At 28.2% G+C, this 10,205-nt stretch overlaps 1 long non-coding RNA gene across 1 annotated transcript; it reads left to right on the top strand.

The window, feature by feature from the left end:
* Positions 1-9,223: 9,223 nt before the first annotated feature.
* LOC104820172 lies at positions 9,224-9,796 on the top strand. Its single transcript, XR_002024456.1, has 3 exons — positions 9,224-9,290; positions 9,415-9,480; positions 9,573-9,796. It is a non-coding gene; the product is annotated as an uncharacterized LOC104820172 (long non-coding RNA).
* Positions 9,797-10,205: the final 409 nt, after the last annotated feature.

The following is a 10,205-nucleotide window of genomic DNA, read 5'->3' as shown; positions in this document are numbered from 1 at the left end:
ATATATATATATATATATATATCAATTTCTTCAAAATTATAGGACAGGGAAAAGGAAAATGACTTGCTCCCACTTCACAACAACGGACTGTTAATGGAATAATAACACAATTTGGGTAGTAACTGTTAACATCAAAATATTTAACCAGAAATTGAAATGTACAAAAAATCAAAGTCAAATAATATTTTAAGATGTGACCAAACCCAAAGTCAAATTACAGCTTTAACAATAATGTTATAAAAATATATTTTTCCAATTTCTAATACAAATGAAAGTGAAACATGTAATTGGTGTTTGTATTTGACCTAACTACATACGCTCATATATAAACCCATATATTTATTTTTTGACTTCATGTATATTCATATGAAATTATTTTTCCGATTGGACCCATCAACACAAACTTAAGTTACTAGATTCATTTTTTAATTAGGTTGACTATTTTTGTCTGAAATTGGTATATTTGCAAAATATTTTCTATTGAAATATTTATTCACATCTTCAGTAATTAAAATTTTAGTTTTGTTTCTTAAAAATACATTAACAAACTAATCTGTGCTTAATTTTATCTAAAAACGAATACAAATTAAGAATGTTTTCCGATAACTAAAAACAGTAAAGAAAACTCATCTATGTTTTTATTGATTTTATGAGTTTTAAAGACATCTTAAGAGAATTTGACCTTCCATTATAATTTTAAGGGGTTTTAGACTTTCTCCTTAACAAAATATAAGAATGATAAACCTCAGACAAAACTGTAACAAAAAAAAAAATAGATAACGAAATTAACGAGAGAGAAACAAATTTGATTTTTTATATCTTATAAATATAAAAAAGATTTTAAAATTTTATACATATGTTTTGATTTCATAAATGTTTGATCTAAGATGTTTAAAATTATTGGTTTTTTTCACCATGAGAAAACAAATAAATTGAAAGAATTTAGATCTAGAATTTTAAAAGGGAATTACTATTTAAAAAATTGTAAATAGTTCATTTATTTATAAATAAAACAATAAAGTCCCAAGAATATTCCATGCAATAACCAATCATTTATCGTTTCTTTTACTAAATATATAGCAATTTTACACATATGGCTCCCTGAGATTTTCAGAAAATTCAACAAAGATAGTTTTCTCTTCTAAACACTAGAGGTGGCCAAAAATATCAAATACACAAAATATACACACAAAAAAAAAAATCAGACATTTGAGTTATATGAGTCGAATTTGAATAATGCACATTAGTAATATAATCTACACCTGATTTGGTTTGATTTTGATATTTCTAGTTTATTTTGGTTAGGGTTAACTCATTGTTTTCATGAATTAAAAAAAATAAAAAGAGAAAATATCATATAAGTACCCAATTTTGTAAAATATGCCAAATAAGTATTTAAATTTTTAATTTGATCTAATTAATATCTAATATGTTAAAATATTTCAAATTGATATATCAAATGTTAAAATATTCTAAATTGATACATTATCACGAAATCGATGACAATTACCAATCTTGATCTTTACGTCAATTCCCGACTTCAAAAACAAATTGTAGGTTATAAATTGATATCAATTTCTTAAGTTAGGATATGAATTTGGAATATTTTAATATTTGAATTCTTAGTTTAAAATATTTTAATAATTAAGTTATCAATTAGATCAAGTTATAAGTTTAAGTATTTATTTGGTATATTTCGTAAAGTTAAAATGCTTATATGAGATTTTCCCAAAACAATTGTCGTGACTAAACCAAACCAAAAACTCTAACGCTACTTATAATAGGGCTTCATTATACGTGATCAACCCTACGATAATATACATGATGTTCATTTTGTAATAGTGTATGTAAAATTAATAAGATTCCAATCTATTTACTTGCAATTTCTTTTATGTTAAATCTTAATCCATATATGCATAAATATGCATTCCATCATTGAAATATAGTATCACATAATATATATTTTTTTAAATGACTCCTTTGGACATGAGATATAGACGACTCTTCATTGTTAAGACAAGACTTTGATTGAAGCATAAATCGAACGGACAAAATCGTTATTGTTACTATAATAGTATGCTTCTCCAATTTGATTTGATTTTCCAAATCGAACTAAATATCCTTTTTTTTAATCATATCTTTTTTAAATAATGTCCATTATTAAATAACGTGGGTCGTATCTTTTTTTTGTCCGATATGAATCAATGCACCAAACTTAGAACCCTAATTTTTATAAATTTAACGACCAAGGCCGACGTTAGCAAATGTTTTCATAATATTATTTTAATTCCTAACTGTAATATCATATATTTAAGGATAATCCGATGGGGAACCATATTGAAACAACTAGTATTATTTTATATGTATATAATTATATGGTGAAATTAAAAGAATGAAAACATTCTCTTCAACCACCTTTCGAGGTGAATAATAGACAAAAGAAGAGACTATAATATTAGATTTATCAAACATGTATTGTTATTGTCATTTATTAATTAGGTCGTGTTCTTTTCACATCTATATCTACATATTTTCTTCACCAAATCTCTATTTAAACATTCCTCATTTAACATTTTGTGAATTAATTTCATAAATCTCAAGTTATATATATAAATGGTCCATCCGCCCAATTAATCAAGTGTTTTGTCCACTCAATTTAACCATATATTTAACGATTTATATTTCTCTTACGCGATGTTAAAATATTTGGTAGATTAATCTCCACTTTTAAATGGATAACATGAAAAATGAAATCATCAATTTTTTTTTTTAATCAAAATTTCATATCTTCTAAATATGAAATTGGATATTATATTTTTACGTTAATCTTATGTTAATAGAATAGTTGAATGATAACCATACGAGCTAGTTAGGTTTCAAATCATATAGCCATTATTTATATGAGTAGTTAGAGATTAAAGTTTTAAAATATAATGTTTTGGAATAATTCCCTCTTGCTAATACAAATATTTTCATGATAATATAATCACGTATAATTTAAATATGAAAATATTTCACCTACCAAAACCTTAAATAACAAATGGGAGATGAAAAGTTATGTCGACCCCTTCACCTAAGCAATAACTTCATTTTTCATCATTATTTGCGAGTGTGTGTTTTGTTTATATAAGTTTTATATATGTATATACACACAAAACTAGTATATACATATATATACAAAATCATGTGTATATATGTATATATTTTGTGTATTTGTGTATGATACACGTATTCTAGTGATCCATTGAATAAGGGAAAAACATTCGTGAGGAATATCCGTCACACGTGGCACTTTGATTTGGCATTTTGTTTGGTATGATTATTTTCAATTTTTGTTTAAAGCCGTTGATCGTAAGTTCAACAGAATTCCCACACCTTTTTACAAGTCCACGTAGTTTCCTGAAAGTAAAATTTGAATAAAAATATTAATTTAATATATATTATTCTCTTGTTATGAGATTTAGATGAATTGTTTATTTAATAATAATTTAAGCTAGACAGAATCTATATATAAAAAAAAAAAGTAATACTAGATCATTTTATTATATATATCTTCATTTCGAAGATATAAATGAGTTTGATAAAAATGTAGAATTATAGTACTTGATTTTGGTTATATATATTTGCAATTTTAAAACCAAAGAACAATGTAAAAATAAAATATAAACTATATTTATAAAAACAAAAACAAAAAAGAAGAAAAGGAACAAGAGCGTTCGTGTTAACGGAAACGGCGAACTTATGTTATGTACAAATTGGTCTTTTCTTTTTTCTTCTTTTAAAATCTCAGGGACCCACCAAATTGCCAGCTACTTACCCTACAACACAAATGATAATGATGGGTCGTGCGTGCAAGGATTGCTAAAAAATTATCTTCAATAAAATATTGAAGAAGTAAATAATCACAAGCCATTTTATAATATAAATTTTTTGTCACGAAAATAATAATAATAATAATAATAAATATATTAATAATTTAGACCGTATATCTAAATATGGCGAAGAATAATCTTAATTATTTAGATCAATTCGTATAGAATTGATAAAAATAGTATTACATATATATATATATATATTTTATAGAAGTAAACTATTATTTTTTATTTTTTTTGTTATGTTATTAATATTTTCATAATGAAATTTTCAATTGAAATATCTATATGGTATTTCATTTTGATTTAGCTGTAAAAGATTTTATTTCAGGGCTGCAAAAATAAAAGATGAAAAAATGCAGGATTGTTTGGAAGCTGTATATAAGAACAGTAGAAGTGTTTGGTTACTCCTCTTTCTGAGCATACATTCCATACGTGATTTAGGCTCATAAACCCCAATGCATCTCTTAAGTGAACCGGTTTCGGTTCACTTAAACCGAGCATGGAAAAACATCCAAAGCCTCTAAGAGACTTAGAGGATTTTCATTTCTCTATCAAAATCTCAACAATCTCCACTTTGATGGAAGAAGTGAAATTCTAATATGACGGTCACTAACTAGACGTCAGTAGTAGCTATTAGTAAATTCAAAACGTTTTTGGGTTCGCATAACACGAATTCCGTAAAGAGATCCGTTGATTCAGATTCAGAAATCACCTTCTAAACTCGAAACCCTCCCTCCGCTAAACTCTCTAGCTCCTCGGGAGGTCGAAACTCGTGGTAGAGAGATTTCCATCCTTTTAACCAAATCTCAACATTAGGTTGTTAAGTATCACTATAGAGTTTCACATAAATGCTCTTTTTGTACAATCTAATATTTTAATTTATTTTGAATTTCTTTAATTAGTTATATCTTATTTAAATCGGTGCAAACCAATAAAAGTCGAGTAAAATTTAAGAGAAACTGTTAAACTCTTTACAAAATCATATTCAAACATAATTAGGTTAAACCAAATTCAACTTGAAATATTAGCCTTGCAGTTAAAAATCTTAGCTTTTCCCCCTTATTCTAACGTAAAGCCTTAGTCTTTTACTTTTATAAGAACAAAATTAGATTGTAAATTAATATTGGATAATATGAATTTGAAAATTTTAACGATAACTGTATGCGTAGCTTGAAAGTTGGTCTTCAATTTGATAAAAAAAAAATCCAGAAAATGAGAGACAAAAGGAAGACCTAGATGAAATATACAAAGAGTTTAAATAATGATTTTTTTAAATTTTTTATTAATTATTTTGTTAGTTTATATTTTTAAATGCGTTATTATATCAGTAAATTACAGCAATATTGCTGTGCAATTTGAAAAATTGAAATGCTGCATTTTAGGGATAATCTACGTTGGCATGTTACGGTATCAAACCAAACTATTCTAAACCTAAAGTTTCAATTTTTTTTTTATAAGATGTGATTTGCCAAGGGTGGGGTTCGAACTTGGGTGGAGTACTCTTTGCATATACCCACTAACCAGTTGAGCCAACCACCATTAACTTAAAGTTTCAATTTTGATTCAGTTCTAATATATAATTAATTGTTTTGGTTTTGCTTCCAATTTCAAGACGTAATAATATCAAATTAAACAGTTTTAGGACAAATTCGGAACATAAGATGCAATGCATAAACCATCCGGAAAACCAATCCGACCAAACCGATTCATTACAATCTAATTTCGATCCGGTTTTCATTTTTTTTGTAAATCAACCCAAAAAGACAATGTATATTAACCGGAAGGTAAACCAATTTATATACCCTACCAGGACATTCATATGAACTTTTTCAATCATTTAAAAGATATATATAATTGAAATGAAGGTCGAATGATATTCTAAATTATATAAAAAAATTGTATACCCTTGAATTTAGCTTCTTCATATATTTTTTTTTCTTGGCGTTTTGTTTGGTAAATTGTCTATAATCTCATTATATGATATTCAATACAAAATCATAGGGCTCATTTCACATTCAAATATGAGATCATCCTAAGTAACCTAGGTTAAAATTGGAATGGTACGGATAATTTTTAGGCCCACAAGTAAAAGCATCAAAGAAATATATATATATATATATATATATATATATATAATTAAAGGCTAAGAAACCCTAGGTATAAAATTATTTTTACAAAGCCTACAATTCATTAACGATTTTTTTAATCATTTTCTTTCAATCTAGTCTCAATTTTGTGTATTTTCATAAGAAAATAATGCATTAGTTTTACTTTTATTTTAGCTTAGCGATTTTTAACGATGGATTTGACGACCTATAATAATTTTGGAATGAAAATAAAGGAAATCTAGAGATATAGATAAACTTAACCTTTGGAACCATCACTGTCGGAAAAAGATTATGTACTATGGACAAATCATTATTAACGAATTTTATTTTGGCCATTAGGTGAGTATATATATATATTTCGATTAATAACAACCCTTACAAACATTGTAAGAGGCAATTATAGTTCTCTCAACAGATATTTTAACTGAAACAATTATATTGTATAATTAATATTAACCAAAACATATTGAAAAAAAAAATTAAAGAGATTTTCAATTAAAAAAACATAAAACACAATGGCTTGTGGCGTTTTCATGGCCACGATCGGCCGTCCGTTCGTTGACGCAGCTTTTTGATTTAAAACATTTTATTCGTATTATTTTAATTTCTTCATCATTCTTCTCTTACGAAATAGATATATAGATATACAATTATAAATTTAAATAAAAATATCAAACAATAACAGCCACGTTCATCAACCAAGTCTCTGATTCTCAATTTCATATCTCTACCTATCTATCATCCGGAAAAAAAATATTTATTTTTGAAATTTATTTACCAACTCATAGTTCCAAATTTTTTTCTTTGATAATTATTATACGTGGAACTAACTGATAGAGCAGCCGAAGCGTTCTTGATTGTTTATAAAATAAAAAAAAATGTTTTCGATAAATGATATTAAGGCATTATTTTTTGAAAATTGAAATCATTAATATGTGTAGACGAATCTATAATTTACTATGATAAACCAATGCCACATTATATTTTGAAAATAAAATTTTCTATGAGATAGTGTAATAGCTAATTTAAACCTATGGAATATAAAACTTAGCATTCAAACACTGCATATAACATAAAAACTACAAATTTATATTTATTTAATGATTTTTTATTATAAATCTTGAAATATGTTATCAAAATTAACTTATTTCTAGTACAAAAGAATCGGTTAAAATCTAAATATTTTTTAAATCAATTATTCAAGACGCTACCGAACTTTTCTAAAACTTTGCAACGTACACTTCATATATTAAACTTTGTAATTCTTGAAATTTATTTTAATATTGATAAATAACAACTACCCTTTTCTGTTAACTAAGTCCCCTAATCCATTTTCTTCCATCTTCATTTATTTTCTTAGTGGATTTTAATTGACATTTAAATTTACATATGACATACATATAAGTTTAAGTACATGTCAAAATTAAGTATAACTGAGTTTATTTTATATTTTTTTTATACAATTGAAATTATTTCTAAATGATAAAAAAATAACATATGAAAACCTACCTTCAAATACCAATTATTTGTAATTATATCCGAGAATTTAAGATTTCGAGTAAGATTAGTTTAGACTGGGAAAATGGAACGGAGAAAAAACAAAAATAAATCTAATTTGATTTTGTGTTTTTCTTTTCAAAATTTTCGCTATTACTGTTAGTTATAGGAATATTGTACTTTTTTTTCCCTAGATTGGAAATGCAAAGTACAATTAATGTAAAAGAAAAAAAAATTGGTACTATTGGTCATTTTTTACACATAAATAAGAATATGATAAAGCCAAACAATTATTGGGGATTACGAAAAGTTAAAAAAAAAATGTTTAACGGGAGAAATTCAAATATAAACTTATTTCTTTTTACCTTAAGAGTTTCTAAAATAAGAATTAGCTGTCCAATATCTAGAGGATCAAGACTCGGTTAAATAAAAAAATTAATTTATATAATTAATTAATGTATACAAAAGGATTATTGGTTTGACAAAATATTAATCCACTACATCTCATGTTCTCCTTTATAAATACTCACCAACCCTCTCCTCATTCATTCACTCCCCATAAGCACCTCCATATCATAATTGATAATCCTCTCTTAATTCGGATTAGCTTCATAATTAAGAGAATAATTAGCATAACAATTACAATCATTTTCGAAATGGAAGCCATGGGAGAATGGCCCGGAATGTACACTTGCACGACCGAGGAGGCCGACTTCATTAACCAACTCCTCGCATCCTACGACGGCAGCTCCTCCGCCATCTCCGGCAGCTCCTCCGCCGTCTCCGGCGGTTTTTGGAACGTGGATTCTCACGAGCTCAGCCTCAACGTCAACACGGCGCCGTTTTACAACTCCTCCGCCGCTACTGACGATGGAGCCGCTGGTTCTGCTACTACACGGTCGCTAACGGTGGCTCGTCGACGGGTTTAGACGTGACGATGAATACGAGCTCGTACCTTGTGGCCGAAGAAACGAGCGACTGCAACGTTAACGTCGAGGAATATTCCAGCAGCAAGAGCTGCTGCGGTCACTTGCCGTTGGAGACGGTCGTGGAGAGTCACGACGAGAATCTCCAGCCGGAGATCTCCGTCATGACCGACCAGAAATCTCTCGGCCACTCCGAGAGCTCGAAGAAACGGTCACGTGCCACGTCGATCGGAGTAAGTGCATACATATACACATAATGCCCGTCTAAATGTTAGATCAATTTGAAGATGATTCCATGAAATGAGCTGTAGATTGACTTTTCTATGGGTTTGGGATTGAATCAGAAGAACAAGAGGAACAGTAAGACGAGGAGGAATCAGAAGAACAAGGACGATAACGAAGGAGGAGGAGAAGAGGAGGCGAAGAGCAAAGCGGCATTGAACCGACAGAACTCGAACACAACTTGTTCCTCCGAGGATGACTCCAATGGAGGAGGAGAAGAACAAAAGTCCTTGGACACGAAATGGATCTTGAGGGCCCCGCCACTGACCCTCAGAGCCTCTACGCAAGGGTATTCCCGTCATTTCCTTGACGTTGTTTTCTAAGGGCGGACACTTCGGTTTCTATTATTTTCGAATATGATTTTTATTGATAAAAATATCAATTTTCTAATTCGATCTTTTTGGTTTTTAGAAAAATCATTTACATTATTTTACACGACCAAAAGGAACGGTGACCCAATTGTTTTCTGCCACCTTTCTCTTTCTCTCTTAATAATAATTAATAAAACTGATCCAAATTCGTAATTTTTGATACAGAAACGAAGGGAAAGAATCAACGAGAGACTAAGGATTCTGCAGACTCTTGTACCTAATGGAACAAAGGTGAAAATATTCATGCATAAAAACACACATATATATATATATATACACACATTTTAACATTTATCGTTATTTTATTTTCATGAGTTAAAATTCTAATTACATGTTATATAAATACAAAACACAGGTCGATATAAGCACCATGTTGGAAGAAGCTGTCCATTATGTGAAATTTTTGCAACTCCAAATCAAGGTATAGAAGGCCCACTAATAATATTATACGCAATAAAAATTATAATCAACATTGTTTAATTTTTTTTATAATAAAATTAATGGCGCATGCAGCTATTGAGCTCTGATGATCTATGGATGTACGCACCGATTGCATACAATGGAATGGACATTGGCCTCGACTTGAAGCTTAACGCACTCAGATAATTTCAAGGACATGCTTACCAAATTTTCATTTGAAATTATCATATTATATATATATATATATATAACCGAAAGTGTAATATTATTTATTTTTCTTTTTTTCCCCTCCGATATCCGGACGAGTTGGGTTATAGTTGCTCGTACGATGTTCATCATGAGATAAATGGAGAGTTACTTTCGAATTTTGACTCTTTTTTGGATTAATTTTATTTTGGGAGAAATGATCGTTATGTAAATTTATTTAAAATATGCATGTTTAGATATTGCTTGATAATACATATATATATATACTCTTGTGTCTTTCACATAATTGTCTGCTTATATAGTTATTTGAATTTTAAGCTTACATGTCAAAGAGACAGCAGTTGTTGTTGTTATTGATAATTGAATTAAAGTATTAGTTAACATATCATAATGCCTTCCGATAAATGTTAAATATAATTTCAAGAGGATAAAAAGATTATAAAGAACTAAAATATTAATTAAATCGCTAAAATTATCGTATCAAAACATGATATTTATTAGCTTGAAATGAAATTAAAA

This window comes from Tarenaya hassleriana, unplaced genomic scaffold (assembly GCF_000463585.1).
Source record: "Tarenaya hassleriana unplaced genomic scaffold, ASM46358v1 Cleome3, whole genome shotgun sequence".
NCBI lineage: Eukaryota > Viridiplantae > Streptophyta > Magnoliopsida > Brassicales > Cleomaceae > Tarenaya > Tarenaya hassleriana.
The sequence above is the reverse complement of the archived record's forward strand: the minus strand, read 5'-3'. Positions and strand labels throughout refer to the sequence as shown.